The 23,174-nt window shown below is 49.5% G+C and overlaps 1 long non-coding RNA gene across 1 annotated transcript; it reads right to left on the minus strand.

The window, feature by feature from the left end:
* Positions 1-4,951: 4,951 nt before the first annotated feature.
* Positions 4,952-15,045, minus strand: LOC109502615. Its single transcript, XR_006583065.1, has 3 exons — positions 14,909-15,045; positions 8,289-11,764; positions 4,952-5,100 (listed from the first exon to the last, which is right to left on the minus strand). It is a non-coding gene; the product is annotated as an uncharacterized LOC109502615 (long non-coding RNA).
* Between the last annotated feature and the right edge of the window lie 8,129 nt (positions 15,046-23,174).

Below are 23,174 nucleotides of genomic sequence, written 5' to 3' on the forward strand. Positions count from 1 at the left end.
CACTCTTACCAGACAGAATATTCTAAAATCTCTGGAGACAGGCCTTTATTTGGAATGGGTAGGGTTTGAGCGACCCAGACCTGCTGACTTAACCCTTTCCTACCCAGCCACAAAGCAGAGTAAGGAGGGGCACCTGAGGGACTCAGTTGGTTAAGAATCAGACTCTTGATTTCCACTGAGGTCATGATCTCACAGTTCGTGAGATCAAGTCCCACATCGGGCTCTGCGCTGACAGTGAGGAGCCTGCTTGGGATTCTCTCTATCCCTCTCTCTCAAAATAAAGAAATAAATAAACTTTTACAAAAGCAGAATAAGGGTAAAGTACTTCACAGAGCTCAGGGCTAGGCTGCTGGCTGGGCTGCCAGCTGGGCCTCCAGGGAAGCAGAACAGAACAGGAAAGTTCTCAGGCATCGAGGTTCTCTCCTCCCTCTTGCAGAGGCCTCCTGGTCTCTTTTCCTGCTTCTTCCTACCTCTGTTTCTTTGTCTTCCTTCTCTTCTCTTCCTCCATCCTCTCCCCTCCATTCTCTCTCTTTTTCTCTCTCCCCAGCCCCTCCCAACACCTTCCTCTTCTACAGGTGTATGAGCCAAAGGTAGTTGCCCCAGGCCACCTGCCCTACATGCTCTCTTGGTTCAAGTACAGTCACAGTCTTCTGGAGCTCAGTTCCAAGGGATGGGGAAAGAAATCTGACTGGTCCAGCTTGAGCCAGGTGCTCACACCTGCTCCAGTCAGCCACAGCCAGAGAGGTGGGGTACAGAGAAAAGTGATGTGGGCTGGGAGGACTCCTCACATCCATCCACTCCACAGGTGCAGTGCTCTGCACCCACAGTGGAAGGTGAGACACTGGGGCTCACACAGCTAGTAGAGAGAAAATGCACATGTGGAAAGAAGAGCCTGGGGAGGCCATACTGCCCTTTGTAGCCAGACAAGCCATCAGCACAGCACCCTGGAACTGGTCTTTTTAAGAAAGGCCTGAAGAAGCCTAAAATAATCTCAATCTAAAATGATTTGGCCTCATTGCCAAATAAGAAATGTGTTGAGCTGATGCTGCAGCTAAGACCCCTAGGTAGACATAACTGGTCTCGGAGAAAGGGGACAGGAGCAAAGGAGGCACCTTAGCAAAAGAGACAGGGCTGCAGACCCCTTGTCTTTTGATCCCGCATTACTAGGACCCCTCAGAGGTGACTCTGTCTGTGCTTCATGGAACAAAAAGGACACCAGTGATCACCGTCCCCCGCCCCCGGAAGATCCTCACCTTGCAGGAAGAAGGAGGCTGGGTAATGAGGCAGGCAAGGGCCTGTGCTGGCCATGGCCATGAGACTAGATGCCAGGAGCATTTTCTTTGGCCTGTGTGCATATGGGGTGGGGGGCACTGATGTTCTTTAGGGAGAGGGAGGAGGAGAGCCAGAGCGCAGAGGCAGCGCACTGGGACCCAGCCAGCAGACTTACAGAGCACTGTTGCAGGACCTGTGACACGGTGTGGCAGGACCAGGAAGCATGTGGTACACTTGGACACAGGACAAACTCCACAGGTTGAGTATGCCTGGGGGCAGCCAAAAGCAGGGAGGTCTCCTCCCAAAAAGGTATATGGAGGCTCAAGCCCATAGCTGGACAAATAAAAGTGGGAACACCTGTTTGCATGTCTTTGCTGGAGAGGTGGGCATGTGACAGCTTGCCCAACTCCTGTCCCTGAGGCACCCTGTTCCCTTGCTCACTCCAGCTTCTCCACTATGGAAACCCAGTCTCAAGAATCATCCTGTTAGCTCTCACAGTGGCAGACAAGACTGGTATTAGATGAAAGGCTATTTCCTCCAGGAAATGTATTGTTGAACATACTGAGACCAGAGGATGGGAGCTCTTACAGTGGCCTGTCCACAGTGAGAAGACAAGGGAGCAATGCTGGGGGCTACAGGGTCCTTCCGTCTGCCCACAGGAGCAAGCCTGGCTCCCGCCCAGCCAGAGAGCAACAGAGAGTACATCCAGAGTGCACTTGTCCATCATGGTCCCACTGGCTCCCCAAACACTTCTGTGCACCCGATGAAGGGATGCTGGGCCTCCCAGGAGCCAGGGTCATACTCAGCATACATTTCCACATCACCATCTTTCTCGCCTCTTCCCCCAGGCTAGGCATTTAACCCCCCTGAGTTGCTGTTTATCCATCAGTAAAATGGATAGAATAATATCAATCTCACCAGGGTGTTATTTAGACTTATTTATTAATGCTGGCAATATACTCAGAGCCCTTAAGATTAAAGCAATAGATCACCAGGAAATATTATCGCATCCTGTTGCCATAGAGATGGTTCCATTCTCCTGGCTCCTCCTTGGAGCCCTGCTGCAGCATTAGGCTCCAAGGGTCTGGAGAGCAGAGCTACACCAGCCAGGACATTAACACTAACAACAGTGATAATTAAATTACACAGAGAGGAAGCCCATGAAATATGTATGGGAGAGAAATGGATTTGATTCATTTAGGCAAATGGGCATGTTTTCCCATTAGAAATGGCTCCCCAGAGCCCACGCCTGGCTCTCTACAGCACGCCTTCCTTTAGACAAGGCAGGGGAACTGGGAAGTTTGGGTAGGAGGCTAAGTTGGAAGCAGAGGTGGGACAGAGATCCCAATACAATCTTCCTGAAAGCAACAGCCACTGCTGGAGCCCAGAGCTGTGGTGGCATCTCTGAGTGCAGAAGTCCTGTGGGTTTGACCCTCCTCTACCACTCACAAGCAACTTCCCTAACTTTCCAGTTGCCTCTCACATAAGGTGGGGGTGGTTGGGGGCAGGAGGGTGACCCAGGATTGTTGGAATGATTCAAGGACAGGAATGAGGCACTGGCCTCCTTCACCAGTGACCCCTGAGGGAATGGGGTCGCCCACCCCTGTGGTGCACAGAGGGGCTCCAGGTCTCAGAACCGAGTCAGCAAAGTTCTCTACATGTTGTCGGCTCTCCAGTTCACTGTTCCACAGGAGCGGGGGCAGCCACATGAACTGGGCCACGATGCAGAAGCACTGAAGCTACAATTCCAACCACATCTCCCAACCCTCCCTCATGCAGCCCGTCATCCTCACCCTCTAGGCCATCCCAGTCTGGGTCACCCCTTCCAGGAGCTGTGTCCACCCTGAGTGGCCCTCCATAGCAGAGGCCCTGGGGACAGGGACCAGCAGTCTCTCCTTCATGCTCTCTTCCTGTCCAGCTTGGAAGTGAATCTTGGCTACAACTCTCTGAGCCCAGAAATAGAAACAGGTCACTGCCCAATTTGGAGCTGGGGGATGCCTGAGGGAAGCCTGAGGGAAGTCTGATACCAAAGGCCTGGTTCCCTGAAGGGAGGGACTGGAAGCCCCAGCTTTGAGCCAGATGCACAGTGAGTACTTAGTGAATCCAGTATTGCCCACACTCCCCACCTCTGCCTACTGTCGACGGCCTTTCCCGAGCTAGCTCGGTTCAGTCCCTGTGGGCCAGGCACAGACAGACAACAGACATACAAGTCAACCCTGAGGGCTTCCTCTCCCCAACAACTGCAATACCATGGGCACCTGGGAAGATGGCGGGATGTGTCCTGAGCCACTGCCCTCCTTTCTTGGCTGTGGTCTCCTCTCAAGGTCTCCCCCTTCCAAAAGGACAGAAGAGCTCCACTACCTGTCATTTATACTGTGCTATGAATTTAATCCCTATGATAATAACAAGAGCCAGTAGTATTTAGTGAGTACAGTGCGTGCAAAGCGTGCTCTCCTGAACCCGAGAGCCCCTTGAGGCAGCTGGTGTTAACTATGCCCATTTCACAGATGAGGAAACTGGGGCTCAGTGAGCTCAGTCATTAGTTCACAGTCACAGAGCATGTCATCAGGGACAGGATTCAGACCCAGCATGTTCCCCTCTCCTGGGAAACTTGTATTCTTAACCACATTGCTCATCATTGCGGCAAGGGCTCTTTGTGCAGAGATGGGTGGGGGCAAGTGTCCTTACTTTGCCCCTTTGCACCGCACCTCCCTAGAAGTTTTATAGAGCTCTCTTTTAACTGTGTGCCCTGTAATATCCAGGGGAGAACAGCTCTCAGCTCTCAGGCCTCCCGGGGTAACATCAGTAAGGAGCCTGGGTCTCACAGACACAAACAGAGAAGGTCAGGGAGGAGCCCGCCCCAGGAGCTGCCACCAAGCAGCCATCCGAAGTCCCCAGGGCATCCCTTCCCTGGGAAGTCATACCAGGGCCTGAGCCTGGTGTCATCCTGGATGGTTCACCTCAGTTAGGCTTTGTGTTTCCCCCTCAGACCAGGAGCTCCTCATAGGCAGGGACAGAGCCTTATTCATTTGAGGCCTGGACCACACCACACCTCTCCCCCAAAACACACACACAGAGTCAAACCAGCTTCATCTTCATCTGATACCAAGCCCAGAGTCTTCTGGGCCCACTTTACTAAGGCTCAGAAAGATTAGCAGAGCCCCTGCCACGAAGACACTAGGCCCTTATTCCTGTAGCTCTGGGCATTAACAAGTAGAGTGCTCGTGCCCTTGCACAGCAAAGTTCATCTCAGCAGGGTCCCTTCTCCCCTTGCAATGTCCCAGGCACTGTCCCAGGCATGGAGGAGACCCAGGGAACAAAACAAACCCCAGCCCTCATGAAGTCCACAAATCTACACCAATGGCATTGTGCTCAGGACTGGGGAGGGGGTGGAAGAAGGGGGTCCTCACTAAGAAGGTAATAGCTAAGCAAGCATCTGAAGGGTGTCTAGGAGCTGACCATGGGGCATCAGGAAATAAGAGTGATCCAGACAAGGACACAGCACGTGCCAAGGCCTTGAGGCTCAACCTTCTCACTATGTACAGGTAAATGGAAGACATCTTGTTGATCTCCTGGCGGTCAGATGGTGGCCTGGCACTTGCCAGCTACTTTTAGAGTTATCCACAACCATCTGACAACCATTTTGCTCTTAAGAAAACTGAGACTCAGAGACCTCATATGGCTTTCTAAAGGTCATTCACTAGTGTGTATGACTTGATCACTGGTCTGCCTGGTTCCAAAGCTTGTGTCTGTCCACATGCCCTCCTGAATGCCAAGGGTCCAGCTTGCCACGGGCTCATCCAGCAGGCCTCGGCTTTGATGTTCCTCCTGGGGAATGAATGAATAAATGAGTGAATGAACTAACCAACACCAAGATACCCCTTCCATGCGGCGGTCTCCTGACCCCTGCTGGCAGGAGAAGCAGCCTGGCTGGGCAGGAGATTGGCTCTGGGGCCATGGCCGGCTGAGCCTGGAGTCCAGCCTGCTGCCCCATAGCCTCAGGCCAAACCTACAGAAGCAAAACAGTGACCCCAGGTCACTCCCCTTTGCCCAGCTCCAGGCCCAGGATAGGCATATTGGGTTGACCAGCAGGGGCTACACACAGACACCCACTCTTGTCTCCCAAGTTGTTCTGATCCACCTTGTACCGCAGTCCTTGAAGAGTGGCAGCAAGGAAAAGAATCAGAACCCCTAGGGCCACCCCTGCCCACCTCTCTAGTCATCCCATCTCCTTCCTTCACCCTTTGGGTCCCAGCCACACAAGGCTTCTGCTGGTTCCCTGCAAAAGGCCACTCAGCCAGGCACTGGGTGTGGCATCCCTCTGCCTAACATGCTCTGCATGAGCACTCTTACTTCTGAGACTCAGCTCAAATGCTGCCTCCCCTAGGTGGCCCCCTGACCCCCAAGCTCCATCAACATCCCCTTGGGGGCTCTGCCCACCATGGGTTGACCACACGTTATGACCACAGTACCCAGTGTTGACCTTGTCCTGGAAGCAGCCCCTGACAGTGCATCCCGGTGCCCTCTGTACCCAGACAGCCACCAGCAAGCTGTGCAGAAAGCATCTGGGGATGGAACCAAGCCCTCTTTGCACATCTTGGGCAATGTGTTTTCTTTTTCCGAGAGTGCTGCAAATCCATTTGCCCGACAGTGATGGGAATGGGTATTGTCAGTGGTGGGGAGAGCACATTATGAATGATTCCACTTGAGTCCATTTTTAAAAGGAGGAAATCAATATGCTCTTCCCGGCATCGTCGGCTCCCCTCACCTGACCTCTGTGCTCAGGCCCCAGCGGCTCTTCCCACCACCCTCTCTCTTCCTTCCTTCCCAGAAGGGGCCATTCCTTTCTCCAAACCACCCACAGAGCCTCAGGAAAACAGGCTTCTCTTCTAGGGTAAGTGCTGGGTGCAGGCACCCACAAGGGACACTGGGGTAGAAGCACTTGATCTCCAGGGATAGTCTGTGCTTGAGGAACCTCCACGGACCCCGGTGAATGCACTGCCGCAGCCTGGGGACTCTGAAATCACAACCAAGCATGGGCCTACCACATGCTGGACAGTGCCTGGCATTCCCACACAATGTTTGCAAAACCTCGGGGAACACCAAGAAACAGTCCCAGGATCCGCCCTAGCACCTCCATCTGATGGGCTGGCAAGAAGCAGGCTCAGAGAAGCAAAGCAGTGCCCAAGGACACACAGCTCAAATGTGGCAAACTCTGGATGCTAAAGCAGGCTTTCTGCAATAGCTCCATGGGCTGGCTCCAGGAATGCACAGGTCCTGGGGCCACACCGCCAAGGGTCAAACCCCAGCTCTGCCACCCGAAACCTGGACAAGTCACTTAACGTCTGTAAGCCTCCTCTAAAACAGGGCTGATACAACCTCCTTGAGGTGGTGCTGGGAGGCTGTCCAGGAAGGGCCCAGCCAACACGAACCACGAGCAAGGCAGTCCAGAGCCCACCCCTCCAGGCTGTCGGCTGCTGGCCTCTGCCACCTCCCCTCCTCACGGACCTCAGGCCTGTCTGTGCTCTACACCCTGGGTACGAATCCATCCTGGCCTCACCTGGCTGTCCCTCTTTCCAAGAAGCCTGCAGCCTGTGTGGCAACAGCTGTACACATCTCTTGGCCTCAGGCTAACTTTAATAATGAGTGTTCAGTGAGGATTCCTTTTACTTTATTAACTCTCCCTCACCCCAAAGTCAGGCCATTCATTTTCCTGTTTTGCTTTGGAAGCATTTCCACAAATCCACTGTGGAGGCAACATGATTCAGCTAAAAAAAAAAAAAAAAAAAAAAAGAGGGGGGGCCACCACAACTTGCAGAGACTGGATCCCAGCTATGTCACCGACAGGCTGTGACCTGAGATGCTGTCCTTCCATCTCCAGCCTCAGTTTCCCCCTCTATAAAATGAAAGGGTTGAACTAGCTAAGTCACCAGGGCCCCTTCAGTGGCCGTGGCTCCTCCTTTCTGGGAAAGATGCAGTTTCTACAGGGCCTGTTTCACTCCGGATAGTGCCTGTCCTGGCACAGGTGATGACCCACATTTAGCAACTTACAAATCAGAGAGATGTAGCACTGCTCACACTGTGAAACCCACAGGAGGGCTTCCCTCACGCAGAGACCCAGGTGGAGGTGTAGAGCTACTTTCTGGAATTTAGCTGGCCACAGGAAGAGGTAAAGAACTCTGAAGGGCCTGACATCAGAAATGAAACGCCCAGCCTGGGCATGACACTCATCACTTTGGCCTTCAGTTAAGCCAGAACCAGGCACTGGGCCTTCCCTGGCAAACCACAAGGGAACCAAGGAGTTTCCACTGCCGTGTGCTGGAAGGTGGAAAGCCAGGCATATGAGGAATAGCCCACTGACCACCAACCACGCCTGAGTCTCCCAGGGACGAGGGGAGCAGATGGGTGCTGTATGGCCCTTGGATAGCATCAGGTCTGAGCCCTGGGCGGAGGGGAGGGAGAGGCTTGGCTACACGGGCCTGGAGTGTGAGGAGTACTCTGGGCCTGGCATCTTGGGTCCCCCCTCGTGCATCTAAGCATTCCCACAAGGACTCTATACAAAGGGCAGCTTCATGGGGGAGCAGGAGTGGGAAGACCATGCTGGCAGACACCTGGGAGCCCTGGGAATCCCAGAAATGCAGTGGTGTGGGGGTGGGGAGGATCAGAGGGACCAGTGAGGTCAGAATTAAACCTTAGAAATTAGTGCTGTTCATGTAGCTTCCTCCTCACATGCCAGGACTAGATACCCCAACCCTGTCTGGGGAGGTCCTTCCTGACAGAACGGCAAGAATGCACAGGTGCAGGAGAGATGGCTCCAGGCAGTTAGAGTGACCATCCTAGGGCTGCATTTACTGCACCTTCTAGCATGTCAGCCACAGGCAAAACCCAATGTCTGTCAAAGACTGTTTATTCATTCACCCTTCACTCATTCGGCAAAATAGGTGTCAGACATGAGCAATACCCAGCCCCTTCCCTCAGACACTTGGGCTTGGAGTGGGGACCAAGCTCTTACTTACCCAGGACATCCTTGACCCTGTGGCCCTGAAGGGAGCATCATCCTATGTTTTCCAGGACCTTCCAGGACCAGGCCTTGGGAAGAGACGCGGTTGGAGCCTGCACTGAGCTGCTGCCCACCAGCCTGGCGTGACATGGCATCTCCACAGGCCTCTGCACAATGGCACCAGGCTCAGGCCTGTGGCAGCAGGTATGTTACCACTCCGATTATACAGATGAGGCAACAGAGGCCTCCAAGAGTTGCCCAGCGAGGACTAGACCCAGCTGGCCTGCCTCAGGAGAAAAGTGAGTGCACAGCAGCCAGCAACTCCATGCACCTCCTTCAGGGAAGCGGGACAATGGCATGCGTGGGAGGGCCCACGCTGGCCTCAATCCCAGCAAGCTGATGAAATCTTTGGTTTGCCCCTGGGTCAGGTCCTGCTGGCACCTCTTCCCCAAGAAGCTTTCTCTGCACCCCCCATGCCACCTCTGCTCCCCTCACCACAGCTGGAAGGCCTTGTCTTTGGCCAGCTGCCCCCAGCACACAGTGGGTTCCCAAGGGCCAGGCCCCACCATCATCCCCTTTGGCCTCTGAGTCCAGCACAGGCTCTGCTTTGATGTGATCAGGACATTCGTAGGACGGGAAGCATGAATTCATTTATATCCACCTTATACCAACACAGTAACAGCATTTCACATTCTCTTTTTTTAAATAACTTTTGTCTTAATAGAAAATATGTAAAACACCAAAAAATTTAAAACCCATAAACTCACCGTTGACATATTCATATATTTCCTTCCAGGCTTTTCTCTGTGCTTAGCTTCTGTTTGTTCACAAAGCAAAATTGCCAGGATGGGGTATGATTTTGTAGCCTGGTTTTCATACTCAGGGTCACATTGCAAGCACTTTATAGTGTTAATTCATGTGTTGAGTAAACCATGTAATGGCTGCATGGCATTCATTCTAATCGCTCCATAATTTAGATGGTCATTCCCCTAATGTGGACGTGAGGTAGTTGCCAATTTCAGGCCACATAGAAAAGGCTGCAGGGCCTCTTTCTGGGCGAGAATCGTGGTCTGCTTGTCCAAGCATGCCCAAGGCACATTCCCACCTGGCCTCCTTGCTCGAAGCCCTGCCTTTGTTAAAGCCTGTCACCCAGCATCCCGCTGGCCCTGTCCCAAGAGGAGGCTCAGGAATCCCTCCTCTGTAGGACCTCCCAACTGCTCCGGGCCTGCTCCCACCTCCAGCCTGAAGAGGGCTGGGTGTTCAGAGGCAGTGTCTCCCCAGCCTGAGCTCTCCCTCGGCCCCCCTCTCCCCTACTCTTTTCACTCCCTCCACAGAGGGCTGGCCCAGGCCAGCCATGCAGGGACTGTGCAAAAGCCGTACCTGACAAAGAGCTGGTTACCGATTTGAGAGAAAACCAAGGCTGCCTTGGAGAAAGGTCTGGAATGCCCTTCTGGAAAGTACATACAGGCCCTGGGAGGGGGGCTCCCTGAGGTGGGCACTCTCCGGCCCCTGGGTGTCTCTCCCTCTCTGTGCATCTCCTCTCCTGCCAAGCCACCTACCAGAACCACAACAGCCCACTCTCAGTCCCTTTCTCTGCACAGGCTCTGTTGGCTTCTTCAGTTCAGTGTCCACTCTGGAACCTGAGTGGCCCAGCCCAAGCCCTTGGTAGCTTTCCCTGGGGCCTAAGTCTCTGGTCGGCCATGGATAGGTTCCTGGTTCAAGCACCCTCCACTGGTCACTTATCTCAGGTGGAGGGAGAGAAGCAGCCCTGACCCCAGCGACCTAGGGCAGTGGACACCCTGAGGAAGGGGCAAGGGAAAGAATGCAGTCACCACAGGTATGATAGGCAGAAGACACGGGTCTCGATGGCGGTGGCACCAAGGGCTGGGAGGACACGCTGAGCAATGACCAGAGCAAGGAGTATGTCTTACTCATGGTGGTGCCCAGCAGAAGGGACTGTGCTCCTGGGTAAGCAAGGCAGGACCAGCAGAGCCCACAGAAGCTGTCACAGCACCAAGCACTGCCATCAGCAGATTACTGGTCCCACACAGCTAAGCAGGCACCAGAGGCCTCTGCCTGGGGCACCTCTGGAGAGAGGCAGGGCCCAAGGGGAAGTGTAAGATGCCAGACAAGTATCCCTGGGGACCCCTGTGTACTGGGGGCTGGAATGTGGAGGGCACAGCAGAGAAGGGGACAGCAGGATCAGGGGCAGAGGCAGGACACCCCAAATGGTCTCTAGGCTGCTGGGTGCTGTCAGCTACTACAAGGTGGACACAGCTGCAGACAGCAGCCTGGCCTGAGGTCCCGCCCTCCTGCGGCTGGTGGAGGCAAGGCCATCTCTCCGCCTCACCTAGCCAGGGACATCTCTGAAGGCCACTCTGGCCCAGCGCTCCCCGTACAGCTGGCCTGCATGGCAGCCATCCACTTCTCCCCGCCCACTCTTGCTTCATCCCAAGATTCCTCCCCAAAAGTACAGGAAGCCACTGTACGAACATCACGTGTGAATCCCAGGAAAGCTGAGGAAGCAGGGCCACCGCCAGGCTGGCATCAGGCCTCTCCCTCCCGAGCCTTCAGCCTGCCCCCCTCTTCTACCACAGCTCACCGCCTACCCCTCTGGGACTCTGTGAACATTTCAGCACCTCCAGACTTTGCTTTCCTTGCTCTTGACCTACACTATGCTTTCCTTCCCTGACCCTGTCCTTCCGGCAGCCTGTGCCATCTGATGACTGCTGCCCACTGCTATGGCCTCTCAAGCCCCACTAGCAGGCCTACCAGGCCCCACCCCACAGCACTCTGAGTTTGCCCCATCCTGCCTCAGCCTTGGCTTCAGCCTTCATGCACAGGACAACTGTGCCACGAGGAGCCTAGATGGGAAGAGACCAAGAGCGGGTCCAGTGGGTCCCAAAGTGTGCGGTCAGAGACAACATGAGTAATGCTTGCCAGCAGAGCTTTGATTCGGAATTACTGGGTTGTCCCACCCTGGGGATTTCTCAGCCATAAGACACAGAAATGGAGGGACCAAGAACCCAGCTGCAGTGTCACTTCTGCTTGTCACATGAATGAAAGAGCAAAACCCCACAAGGGACGTAAGGGGTCACAGGGATGGGCGAAGCATGGTCCTGAGAGCATCATCCTGGAAAGGAGTAGGGCCTAGCTGGGGAGGGGCTCCAGAGCATGGGAAGAGCCATGGACGGGGTCGGAGGGTGGGGGTGGAGTGCATGGGTAACCACACAGGATGCCCAGGAGCGTGGGCCAGTCCAAGCCTGTGGCAAGATGGAGTGCAAAACTGAGATGTCAGCAAGGCGGGCTCCATCCAAAGGCCATGGGAGAAGCATGGGTCCCAGGCCTGTCTCCTGGCCTGGATGCTCGTCTTCTCTGTCTTCACATCATCTTCTCTGTGTGCATCTGTGTCCTGGCCGCCCCTTCTCAGGAGGACTCCAACCACACCGGATGTGCAAATAAGGCCACATGCTGCGGTTCTGGGGGTTCAGACTGCAACACAAGAATGGGGGAAAACTCAATTCAGCCACAGCAGCATCGGTGGATTGCATTGCCTCACCAAGGGAGGCCTGGCCCAAGGACGGCAGGAAACCTGCTGGAGGCTTTTGCACATCCTTACCCGCTGCGGGCCACCTGGGCAGTGGGCTGGCTGCTCCCTGTTGCCACCCAGGAGACGACAAGAGGGAAGGAAGCGAGGCCCGGAGCCAGCTAGAGCTCCAGCAATCCTGTCGTCAATCATCAGACACTTCGCTGCCTACTTTGGGCTCTAAAATAACACATTGATTTTTGAGCCAAAGCTAACTTTAGTTACCAGTGATGCTGCTAACAGGGGGAAATAAGTAATCATCATTAGAACTGAATCCAAATGAATGAGCTAGCCTGGGTCTCACTGGGATTTGGGCTTCTTCATCTTCTTCTTCTTTTTTTTAATTGTCACAGTTTGCTGACATAGTTCTTCCTAAACTGAAGCGACATGAAAGAAGTCTTTTACAAAATATGACACGTTACCATTTGGGAAATATTAAAGGAATTGATTATTCTGCTTATCTGCTGCTGTTCTACAAACCATCCCAAGATTTAGTGGCTTCGCACAATACCATTTTGTAACATCTCACTATTTCGTGGGTTGGGAATTGAGGTAGGACTTGGCTGGTCATTCTTCTGCTCTGTGTGACATCAACTAGGCTGCTCCATGGTGCTCAGCTGGCAGCATGGCAGGTCCAGGACATCCCGAGTTACATGCCAAATCCCTCCCATCATGGTCTCTGGGCTCCCCACATGGCCTCTCCGGCAGGGCCCAGCAGCAATAGTCTATGCAGAGGTGCTGGGACCCAAGCCCACAGTGGACACCACAGGTGAGAAAGTGCTTAGTCTCTTTTGTTGTGGGGAAAACATCTTGGACAGGAGCCAAGGGAATGGGCAGCAGGGACTAGTTATGTTCTTGTCAGCAACTAGCAGGAGTCTGGAGCAAAATGCTCAGCTTACAAAGCAACCCCAGACTCCAAAGGAGACGGCACCACCCTTACCCACACTCACACTGCTTGAACTGCTAGTCTCTCATACACACTCACCCACACTCACACCTGCTCCTATGGCCAGTCTCTCATACACACTCACCCACACTCACACTGCTCCTACGGCCAGTCACTCATACATACTCACCCACACTCACACCTGCTCCTATGGCCAGTCTCTCACGCACACTCACCCACACTCACACTGCTCTTATGTCCAGTCACTCATACACACTCACCCACACTCACACCTGCTCCTACGGCCAGTCTCTCACGCACACTCACCCACACTCACACTGCTCTTATGGCCAGTCACTCATACACACTCACCCACACTCACACCTGCTCCTACGGCCAGTCTCTCACGCACACTCACCCACACTCACACCTGCTCCTATAACCAGTCTCTCATACACACTCACCACACTGCTCCTACAGCCAGTCACTCATACATACCCACACTCACACCTGCTCCTATGGCCAGTTTCCCATGCACACTCACCCACACTCCTCTACAGCCAGTAACTCATACATACTCACCCACACTCACACCTGCTCCTATGGCCAGTCTCTCACGCACACTCACCCACACTCACACTGCTCTTATGGCCAGTCACTCATACACACTCACCCACACTCACACCTGCTCCTATGGCCAGTCTCTCACGCACACTCACCCACACTCACACCTGCTCCTATAACCAGTCTCTCATACACACTCACCACACTGTTCCTACAGCCAGTCACTCATACATACCCACACTCACACCTGCTCCTATGGCCAGTTTCCCATGCACACTCACCCACACTCACACCTGCTCCTACACACACGCTCTCTTACATACACACTCATAGGCACGCACACTCATGCACATTCTCACACAAACACATGATCACATGCACATCGCGCTCTCTCTCTCTCTCTCTCACACACACACACACACACACATGCAGTCACTCTCACAGACTCTCACACATGCTCACACCTGACACTGAAGCACAAAGGTATGGACCCCTGATGGAAAGTCATGGAGGATACATGAAAGAGATAACCTTCTCAGAAATTACTAATAGTCTACCAGGCACCAAGCCTATGACAGGTGCTGGGAAGCAGCAGAGTCGGAAGGAGACACAGTGCTGATTCAGATGCTGATTCCTCCTGTTTCCTTGTACAGATTTGGCTTCATAATTCATGGACTCAAGGCCCCAGCCTAGAGGTACGCAGTGGCTCCCACAGGACATTCAGCTAGCAAAGGGACCTTGTCTAGCCTTCAATGTTTTGTTTTGTTTTGTTTTAAACCAGTTATCAGTTTTTGAAACTCAGGAGTTATCACATAAAATCTAAATTCTGGCTTCTCTAGAAAAACTGGAAAAGCTTGGAACTCATGTGAGCCTGAGCGCTGGGTCTGCCCACCTCACAGCTCAGGGTGCCTGTCCAGCCCCCAGTGCCTGGAATGGTGGTCTCCATGTCATAAAAGGGCAGCTCTTAGAAATCATCTACCTCAAACTTGTAATTTCCTGCTGCAGATTCAGGGTCTGGAGAGGAGGAGGCCCTGTATGAGGCCACATGTGGGGCAGCCCAGGGCCACTTGGCTCAAACCACCTGCAGCAGGACCAGGGTGGCACTCCCTGTCTTCTCCTTTTCTCTCTCCAGTACCTCGGACAGCCTCAGGCCCAGTGAAGTCCCAGGAATGCAATCGTGGGAGAAAATGCGGGCCAGGTTCTTCAAACTCCACTTCCAAAGGAGCTTCATGGTTCCAGAAGCTGGACAGCCTAAGACAGAAGTTCTGCCCCCAGAAGGATGACTGTCCCCAAGTCCCTTTAGGGGTCCAGATTGTGGGTCTGTGTGGGGCCCAGCCTGATGCCAGTGTCTTGCCCCTTCTGTGTCCCAGGGGCCCTGTCCAACCCCCCCCCCGGCTGGGGCTCCCACTCCCTGGAGCACCAGTCTCCCATCCTCACCCCTCCATGACCCTCCTTGATAGCACCCACTGCTCACACAGGCCTCATCCACAGTCTGAGTTCTGAGCAACCGAGAAGACCCAGGCCCCACCTCCTACATGAACACAGGAAGTTCCAAAACCCCCACCCAGGACATCGGGTGACATCGGGTAATGACACCTACCCTCGGGGCTGTCATGAAGACAAAATGAGACAACGCATGCCATGATCTGACACCGAATAGGTGCTTGGAAGATGACAGCTGCTGGCATTATTATCACCAAGGAAAACTTCACATCCTCTCCATACTAAATATGGCCTGCAATGTACAGTGGAAGAGATTCGTTAATTCTACCATATGTCCTAATTGGAAACATAGCTTGAATCACTGCCACTTGCCAGAATAAAAAAGAGAAAGGCAAGCCAAAAAAAAAAAAAAGGTTTTTCTTGACTTCCTACAGACTAGAGCAGTTATCAGGCAAATGTCTTCCCCCTGACTCTGGGATTTTCCCAACATCTCCATCATCTGCCTGCACTGGTTTTCATCTCTGCAATCATCCCACAGGCTAGGGACCCAAAGGAGCATCTTTGAAACCCAGCAAAAACTATGCATTAATGGTGATCTTTCAGACAATGCATACAAGGAAATTTATTGAGCAAATCTTCACAAAACAACTTTCAGACAGATGGTGATGGGCCCATCACACTAAGCCAGACCATGTCCCCACTCCAGGCAGCTCAGAGAAGATGGGGGCGCCTTGTTAGGGCACCCCTGGCAGAACACCCCAACATGACGGAGGTGCTGGAGCCCCTGCAACTGTGAGGTCATGAAGCTCATGGACCAGCTGGGTAGAGGATGCCATGGCGTGACACACGGTCTCACCCTGCATCACAGAAGGCAGGGGTACCTGCCCGGAGCTGTGAGCCAGTTGCTCAGAATGGTCACAGTAAGAAACAGAGCCATATATGCCTGAATGTTGAATAAGTGGACCAAGAATAATCAAGCTAGCCACACATGGCACAATGATTTTCATGTGTTCAGCTGAGTCAATGAGGGAAGATAGGAAAGAGCACCACTGATGGTGAGAAGGGAGATGAGCCACTTCAGGTCCTCTTGGCCTCCCATCTCTGTTCCTGCTCCTTTGGTCTCTGACCAACTTCACACAGATGAAATGAAGTTCCTGGCCCCTGCCTTTGCCCCTGCCACCCCTGCGACCTGAGCATCCCTGCTGACATCCCCAGGGAGGCCATCACATCTACACACATGTGTCTGGAGGAGCCAAGGGTTAATACCCCAAGGACAAACCTTTATCCAGTGGTATATACAAACCAGTGGGCAAGTTCCTTCCCTGCGGCTCAAGGGATACCCTGAGACCCAGGGTACAGCTTCTTAGGAACTCTGTTCTCTTAATAAAGTCTAACTCAGTGATAATCTTTCCACGTTCCCCCTTCTGCCCTCCTCCACTGCCCTGGTCCTCATGCCTGCTCCCTGGGTTTGCACTCACCAAGGAAAACATCCTTTGCACAAAAGCAGTACACAGCATCACCTACACAGAGATCATGTGGGAGATGTGAGCCACAGAATATCACTACTAGGAGGGTCTTCAAGGCCACCTTGTTTGACCCCAAACCTCCCCTTCCATTTTATAGATGAAGAAACTGAGACCCAAAGCTGAGAAGGGAATTCATTGTCCGAGGCCATACAAAACATTTTAAAACAGGAGTGGATATGTTAATATCAGATAAAATAGACTTCTGAGAAGAGGAATTACTAGAGACAAAGAGGGATATTACATAATGATAAAAGGACCAAATTACCAGGAATACATAACAATCCTAAATGTGTATGCACCAAACAACAGAGCCTCAAAACACATGAAGCAAAAACAGAGCTGAAAAGAGAAACAGATAAAGCTAAAATTATAGTTGAGACTCCAACACTCTCCTTTCAGCAACCTGCAGAACCACTAAGCAGAAAATCAGCAAGGATATAGAGGGATTGCTAACAACACAACCACCCAAGGAGCTCTAATTAACATACATAGAGCACTCCACCCCAGAATAGCAGAATACACATTTTAAAAGTGGCTATGGAACATTCACCAAGACAGACCATATCCTGGTTTATAAAACCACTCCTGAATAGGCTGATAATCACTAGAGGGGAGGGCACTTATTGTGGTGAACACCAGATGTTGTATGTAAGCAATGAATCACTAAATTGTACACCTGAAACTAATATTACGCTGTATGTTAACTAACTGGAATTTAAATAAAAACTTTAAAAAACCCACTCTCAACAACTGAAACTAATGTAATATTGTGTATTAACTATACTCAAATAAAAAAAAGTTTTAAGTCTCAACAAATTTAGAAGAATTGAAACAATACAGACTGAGTTCTTGGACCATAATGGAATGAAACCAGAAATCAAAAACAACAGACACAGTGAAACTAAACAACACACTTTTAAATAATCCATAAGTCAAGAAGGAAGCCTCAAAGGCAATTTAAAAATACATGGTATACAATGAAATTGAAGACACAACATTTTTGTGATGCAGCTAAAGCAGGGCTAAGGGGGGAACTTATAGCACAATTTATATTTGTATTTATTATTTATAGTTACATTAGATATTAACAGCCTAACCAATCTCAAATCAAATATAAAATCAACCTAAGTTCCTACCTCAAGAAACTAGCAAAGACAGAGCAAAATACATGAAAAGCAAGCACAAGGAATAAAATAATAAAAAGAGAAGTCAATGAAATTGAAGATAGAAAAACAATATAGAAAAATCAATGAAATAATAAATTGGTTCTTTAAAAAAATCAGTGAAATTGATAAACCTTTAGCAATACTAACAAAAACAAAAGATAAAAGACACAGATCACCAATATCACTCCAGATTCCACAGTCATTAAAAAGGTAATAAGGGAATACTGTGAACAGCTTTAAATTCATTAATTTGACAACTTAGAAGTGTACCAATTCATTGAAAACTATAATGTACCAAAACTCAACCAAGATGAAATAGACATCTGAGTAGCCCTATAATCATCAATGAAATTGAATTCATAATTTAAAAGCTTCCAAGAATGAAATGTCCAGAACCAGATGGTTTTACTGAAGAGTTCCATCAAATATTTGAAAGAAAAATCAACACCAATTTTACAAAATCTCATCCATAAAACATAAGAGAGGGGAATACTCTCATCCCAAAACCAAAGACAAAACTGTGCTCCAATCTCTCTTATGGACTTCAAATGCAAAACCCTCAATGAAATTTAAAAGAATTCCAACAATATGTAACAAGAATTATACATCATGATCAAGTGAAATTTATTGCAAGAATGCAAGACTGACTCAACATTTGAAAATCTATCTGTATAATACACCATGTCAACAAACTAAAGAATAAAATCCATACATTATTATCAGTTGATGCAGAAAAAGCTTTTAACAAAATCTAACACCCATTCATAATTTAGAAATAAAAACTCTCAGGAAGCTAGGAATAGAGACAAATTACCTCAACTTTTTAAAGAATACCTTCCTCTCCCCAAAAAATTATAACAGTAATATTTATACTCAATGGTAGAAAAAAAACCTGAATATTTCCCCCAAGCAGTTCTAGTCACTACAATAAGGCAAGAAAAGTAAATGAAAGACATCAAGAAGGAACAAAACACAAAACTATCTGTATTGAAGATGACATGATTAACTACATAGAAAACCTTAAGGAATCTACAAAAAAAAAAATCCTCCTATAATAAGTGAGCTCAGCAAGGTCGTAGGATACAAGATTAACACACAAAAAATCAATCACATTTCTGAAATGAAATACAGAAAACAAATTTTAAAACACAATACCGGGGCTCAGTAGCCCCGGTGGCTCAGTCTGTTAAGAGTCTGATTTGGGCTCAGGTCATGATCTCATGGTTCATGGGATCAAGCCCCACATTGGACTCTGCACTGACAGCACAGACCCTGCTTGGATTCTCTCTCTCCCTCTCTTTCTGCCCTCCCCTTCTCTCTCTCTCTGTCTCTGTCTCTCAAAATAAATAAACTTTAAAAATAAAATAAAATAAAACACAATACCGTTCACAATTGCTCCAAAGAAAGTGAAATAGTTAGATATACATTTAACAAAACATATAGGATCTATATGTTGAAATTTACAAAATGCTGATGAAAACAATCAAGGAAGACTTAAATGAAAGGAGAGATATTCCACTTCTTGGATACTCCATGGATTTGAAGACTCAAAATAGTGAAATATCAACTCTCCTCCAAATTGACTGATAGATTTAATGTGATGCCCATAAGGTTTTTTATAGACATAGAGAAACTTATTCTAAAATGTATAGGGAAAGGCACAGGAACTAGCATACTAAACAACATTGAGATAAAAAAAAATTAAGTGGGAATAATCTATCTAATATTAAGGCTACAGTAAATGTGGCATTGGTAGAGAAATGAATACATAGATCAATGGAATAGAATAGAGAACACAGAATAGAACTAAATATGTCCAAGTAATTTTCAACAAAAGTGCAAAACCAATTAGATAGAAGAATAGCCTTTTCAAAAATAAAAAACAAAACCTAAAACCTCATATCTTACACACACACAAAAAAAAGTTCATCCAAGATGAATCATAGACTTAAATGCAAAACATAGTACTATAAAACTTTCAGGAAAAAATAAACAAATAAGGAAAAATCTTCAGGATCAGTGCTAGGCAAAGAGTTCTTTGACTTGATACCAAAAGCATCATCTTTAAGAGGAAATTTTAATAAGCTGGACCTTATTTTTTTTTTAATGTTTACTTATTTTTGAGAGAGAGAGAGAGAGAGAAAGAGTATGTGAACAGGGGAGGGGAAGAAAGAGAAGGAGACACAGATCCCAAGCAGGCTCCACACTCTGAGCTGTCAGCACAGAGCCCAACACGGGGCTTGAACCCACAAGCTGTGAGATCATGACCTGAGCCGAAGTCAGAAGCTCAACTGAGCCACCCAGGTGCTCCTAAACTGGACCTTATTAAAATGTAAAACTTTGGTTCTGCGAATACTCACATAAAAAAGATAAAAATGACAAGCTACAGACTTGGAGAATATATTTGCAAACAACATATCTGAAAAAAAGGACTAGTATCTAGAATACATAAAGAATAATCAAAACTCAACATTAAAAAATATATATATCCAGTCTGAAGATGAGCAAAAGACGTGAGAACACATTTCACTCAATAGGATATACAGATGGGAAAAAAGTCCACGAAAAGACAGCATCAGCAGCCACTAGAGAAATGCAAATTGAAACCACAAGAGGTATCATCATATACCTATGAGAATGAGGGTATGGTAAAAATAGTAACACCACCAAATACTAGGGGAGCATGCAGGGACACCAGATGTCTCACACTTTCAGGCACATCAAACGATAGAGCCTCTCAGAAAAGCAGTTTGGCAATTTCTTCGCAAAAGCAAACATGCAATTGCCATAGGACTCTGGACACTATCCTAGAGAAATGAAAATTTGTGTTCTCACAAAAACAATTACACAAATGTTCACAGCAGCTTTATTTGTAATAGCCCAATCTCCAGGGAATTATGCTGAGAGAAAAAAAAAGCCAGTCTCAAAGGGATTATATGATTTCTTTCATATAACTTTTTTGAAATAGTAACACTTAAGAAATGGGGGACAAACTAGTGGTTGCCAGGGATTGGGGGGTGGGGCAGGTGGTGGCTAGCAGTGGATTAGAAAATGCTAACAGGAGGGAACTTTGGAGTGTTAACATGGCTCAGTAACCTGACTGTGCTGGTGGATACATAAAACTACACAAGTGATAGAATTATATAAACACAGGCCTACACACACATACACACACACACACACACTCATAAATAAGCCAAAGATGGCCAGTATGTATTGCCCCTGAGTTGTTTATTTCTCCAGCTGTGGCTGAGACCCTCAGGCACCAAATTCCAATTTACACACATCCAATTATTTAAAAAAGCAGCCCAAACAAGCAAAGTTTTAGCCATTTAGAGACTGCCTGCTTTACATATCTCATGGAAACTCTCCCAATAGCTGTTCTTTATTTATAAGATAAAGCCCAGGGGCACCTGGGTGGCTCAGTCAATTAAGCTTCTGACTTCCACTCAGGTCACAATATCACAGTTTGTTTCATGGGTTGGAGCCCCTCATTGGGCTCTGTGCTGACAGCACCAAACCTGGACCCTACTTTGGATTCTGTGTCTCCCTCTCTCTCTGCCCCTCCACCGCTCGCACTGTGTCTCTCTCTTTAAAAAATAAACATTTAAAAAATTATAACATAAAGCCCGATGCCCCTGCTGCACTTCCCAACTCTGTGACCCGGACACACCTGGGGTGCGGCTAAGTGACACCACCTGGACACATGAGCCCTCTGCCCCACCTGCTTCTCTCCCAGAAGGTGTCCTGCCCTCCTCTCCTTCTGAGTAGTGACACCCCTCTCTGGACCTCATAGCCTCTGCACAGATTTCTGCTGGGAAGGGTTCCCCCACATGCAACCCTGTCTCAACACGACCTCATTGAGCCTGTGGTGTGTTACTGCCCCACATGGTCATATCCTCCCCTTGGTCAGCCCCATCCCTCAAACCACTCCTCCCACATACACATCCATGTACAAACACATGCACAAATGAATGAAAGTAAAACTGGGGAAACCTAAATAAGATCAGAGGGTTGTATCAACATCAGCATGTACTGTGTGATATTATACTATAATTTTGTAATGTTACCATTAAAGGAAACCCTGTAAAGGGTACAAGTGAACCTTATTATTTCTTACAACTTCAAGTGAATTTACAATTATCTCAATAAAAAATTTATTAGTGGGGTACCTGGGTGGATTAGTCAGTTAAGCGTCTGACTTTGGCTCAGGTCATGATCTCATGATGCTGCCATGAGTTCAAGCCCTGCGTCGGGCTCTGTGATGACAGCTCAGAGCCTGAAGCCAGCTTCAGATTCTGTGTTTCCCTCTCTCTCTCTGCCCCTCCCCACTCATACTCTCTGTCTCTCCAAAATGAATAAACATTAAAAAAAATTTTTTTTAATTTCTCTTATGGCCCCTGGGTGGCTCAGTCAGTTGAGCATTTAACTCTTGGTTTCAACTCAGGTCATGATCTCACTGTTTATGAGTTCGAGCCCAGCATTGGGCTCTGCACTGACAGCCCGGGGTCTGCTTGGGATTTTCTCTCTCCCCCTCTCCCTGCCCCTCTTCCCGCTCGCTCACTCTCTCAAAATAAATAAATAAACTTTAAAAATGTTTTCTCTTAAAATATTTCTGGCTACTCGCAAGTTCTGCCCACACCACTCTCACTAAGATAAGTGATAGAATGAACAGACCTTTCCTCAGGCCTGTGTGTTGGTTCCACCACAGCAGCCCCACAGAACTGCTGAGCAGACCCCATGCATGCTAACACAGGCACACACACACACATGCACACTCACGTGCACACACATGTGCACACATATGCACACCCTGACATGCCCTACACGGAGGCCCTCTGCCCTCTCCCGCTGGGGGGAACAGAAGCTCAGAGTCCCACTGGTCTGCATGCTACCCTAGGCTCTATTCCCAATTCTGGCCTCTTGAGCTAAAGATGGCCACTCTGAGCCCCAACAGTCTTATCTGTAAAATGCGGATATGGCTCCACCCTCCAAGGTGCTTCTTGTGAGACCAGAAATTGAATCTGTGAAGTGTGTATCATCATCCCCATTTCACGGATGGGGACGGTTGGGACAAGGCTGGGCCTGCATCCCTGCCCTGGCCGTTTTGTCCTGTGTGCCTTCTCCCTCCATGTGACTGGGTCATCAGGAACCCCGGTGGAACCTGTGTGCATCAGGACACAGGCTTGGCCCAGATCAAATTCAAACCTGGACTTTGTTAAGCAAATGTTTTCTTTCTTCAAACCTCCAGCCCCACATGCTACAGCAGGTAGACTTCTGGAGCTGCAAGGTGGGGAGTGAGGGTACACTGGAGAGCTTCAGGGGCAGACCCTCAAGGAGTGGGCACAGGAAGGGTTGGAGGGCCAGAGGGGCTTGCCCATGGTCCTACTTCCACTCTGCCTGGGCCCACCCACTCCCCCAGCACACTAAGCCACACAGCACATTTGTCAGACCCCTGACTGGAACCCTCCACCCCCACCCCACCCCAACCAAGGGAATAGCTGTGCTTGGCATGCCTACGCCTAGTTAGTGGGGAGGAAATTCCAGGAGGGCTTCTAAGGCTCTCCAAGCCTTGAATCTACCAACTGGATAAGGGAGGGGACAGATAACCAACACAGCTCTGGGAAAGACAGGGCAAATGGTTGAGTCCAACCCCTCCTCCTGGGCAACTGCCACAGCCGGGCTCCACACTCTCAGCTTGGGAAGACAAGGTCAGAGGGCAGAGACCCCA

Source organism: Felis catus, chromosome C1 (genome assembly GCF_018350175.1).
Source record: "Felis catus isolate Fca126 chromosome C1, F.catus_Fca126_mat1.0, whole genome shotgun sequence".
In the NCBI taxonomy this organism is placed as follows: domain Eukaryota; kingdom Metazoa; phylum Chordata; class Mammalia; order Carnivora; family Felidae; genus Felis; species Felis catus.